The following is a 2137-nucleotide window of genomic DNA, read 5'->3' as shown; positions in this document are numbered from 1 at the left end:
TTAGAAATGAAAATCAAGGGAAAAAACAAGTAAATACATCTAAATATACTGCCTAAAACAGAGAATCAAAATATAGACAATCATCAAATTGCTTTGCTTGCATAACAAATAAAATAATTCATAGATTGACTCTAATTTTGGTCTTTAAATATGGTTTTTTCTTCTTCCTCTTTCCTCATCCCTTTTGAGATTTTGTTTTGTATCATCTGTAAGTATTCTTTCAAATTCATCAATTTGTCTTCACTTTGATTTGGATTTCTCTCTACATCAAGTGAAAAGCATGTCAAATTTCCAGAAATTATAGTTTTTATCTTATTTTTATTAAAATATTTTTTATATTGGAAAATTAGGATATTGTGTCTCTCCAATTTTATTTATAATCTTATAATTTGATTATATGAAGGGGTAACATATAGATTTGAATGATTGATCACCGAGTTTTGTTCAATAGAGATTTATTCTTTTTCTCCTTTAATTGTGTTGAATACTTTTTTTTCTTTATAGTTAAAGTTCACAATTTTATAGTACTTGTGATGAATTTCGTTTTAAAATGTGATTTATTATTACCAGTGTTTGAGTTTCATTAATGAATTTTTTTTTTTGTGTTTTTGAAAATAAGATTCAGGGATTTGGACCTCCAATAGATTTGTTGAGAAACAACATATACCATCAACTATGGTTTCAAACACTAATGAGTATGCTCAGATTGTGGTATCTAAAGACATTACACAGGTATATTCCTCCAAAAACACATATGACTTAAAAAAATATATGATTTAATTTACAGAAATATCTTCCTCATAAGTAAATGCTTTATCGAAATGTTTCATATATATATTATATGTTATCATAGATGTGGAAGAATATATCTTTTTCATAGAGAAATGAAACTGATAAAGGGTTTATGTTTTTAGAATGAGGAACAAATAAAATCGTTTGTGCAGCTTGATGGCGATAATGTTGAAAATAAAAGAGTTGTAGAAACTATAATCCTCGATGATAACAATGAAACGTCTCATTCTGAGGGAGAAGTACGTAATGATTTTCTCTTTAGTTGTTTTGTTAAATCTTAGCTTATGAATGTTATTAACATGATGATATCAAATGATTTTTTCAGGTAACTATTTGTGATACATGTGGTAATGTAGGATATGAAGATTCACTTGTGACTTGTTGCAACTGCAAAGTTGGTGCGGAACATACGTAATATTTTTCCAAACTATATATACGTATTTTTTAACCATGCAAATTACATAGTAAATATATTTTTGAGTATCTTTTATCATTTTTTGGGTTATTGTAGTTACTGCATGATGGAAAAGGTAGATAAGATTCCTAATAATTGGTCTTGCTATGACTGCACTGAAGAGGTAGATGGAATCCAAAAAGAACAAAAAACTGAAGAAACAATATCTAGAAAAAGGAAAGCAGAATCTGTTACTAATGTTTTCGAGGTAATCTACGAAAATAACGCAGAATTTGTTTCTCTGAATTATATCATTCAACCCCAAAAAAATTTGGCATAAAAAAACGTTCACTCATCTTTTATAAGACAAAAATCCAACTTTATTGGAAACTAAAACAAAAACCACTCTTATTTTGCTTTTCTTTTGCAGATTACAGAAAAAAGATCACCTCAAAGACGATCTAATTTCTTGAATAATGAAATTGCAGATTTTGATTTGAATGTTGATCTTAACATAGAACTAGGTGAAAAGCTTGCCTGCTTGGTATAGATGTAAACAAAAACCTTTTCACATATTTGAATGAAGATCATGACATAAATCTGAATAAAAATCATGACATAAATTAATCTTTGGCATAAATCATGTCATGCTTCATCTTTTGAGACAGGATCTTCAAGTAACTTCCAACCTCAGTGTGTAAAGAGACGGAAAATTGGTATTTTCATGCCCCAGCTAAGGGGTATGTTGAATTCCTATCCCAACTTTACTAATGAGCAAATCCATACATTAACTTAAATAAAAGAAAGAATTACTCAAATGTTATCCAAAAGTTGGTTTATTACTCAAATCTATAAATCTTTTGAAAATTACTAGAATGTTTAGTGCCCTGGGTGTAATTACAATTTACCCCTTGGGTTTTGTTTTCCGAATTTGAGTTAAAAAAAAAAAAA

The 2137-nt window shown here is 28.2% G+C and overlaps 1 pseudogene; it reads left to right on the top strand.

The window, feature by feature from the left end:
- Window positions 676-1813, top strand: LOC104733532 (annotated as a pseudogene).

Source organism: Camelina sativa, chromosome 12 (assembly GCF_000633955.1).
Source record: "Camelina sativa cultivar DH55 chromosome 12, Cs, whole genome shotgun sequence".
Lineage (NCBI taxonomy): Eukaryota > Viridiplantae > Streptophyta > Magnoliopsida > Brassicales > Brassicaceae > Camelina > Camelina sativa.
The sequence above is the reverse complement of the archived record's forward strand: the minus strand, read 5'-3'. Positions and strand labels throughout refer to the sequence as shown.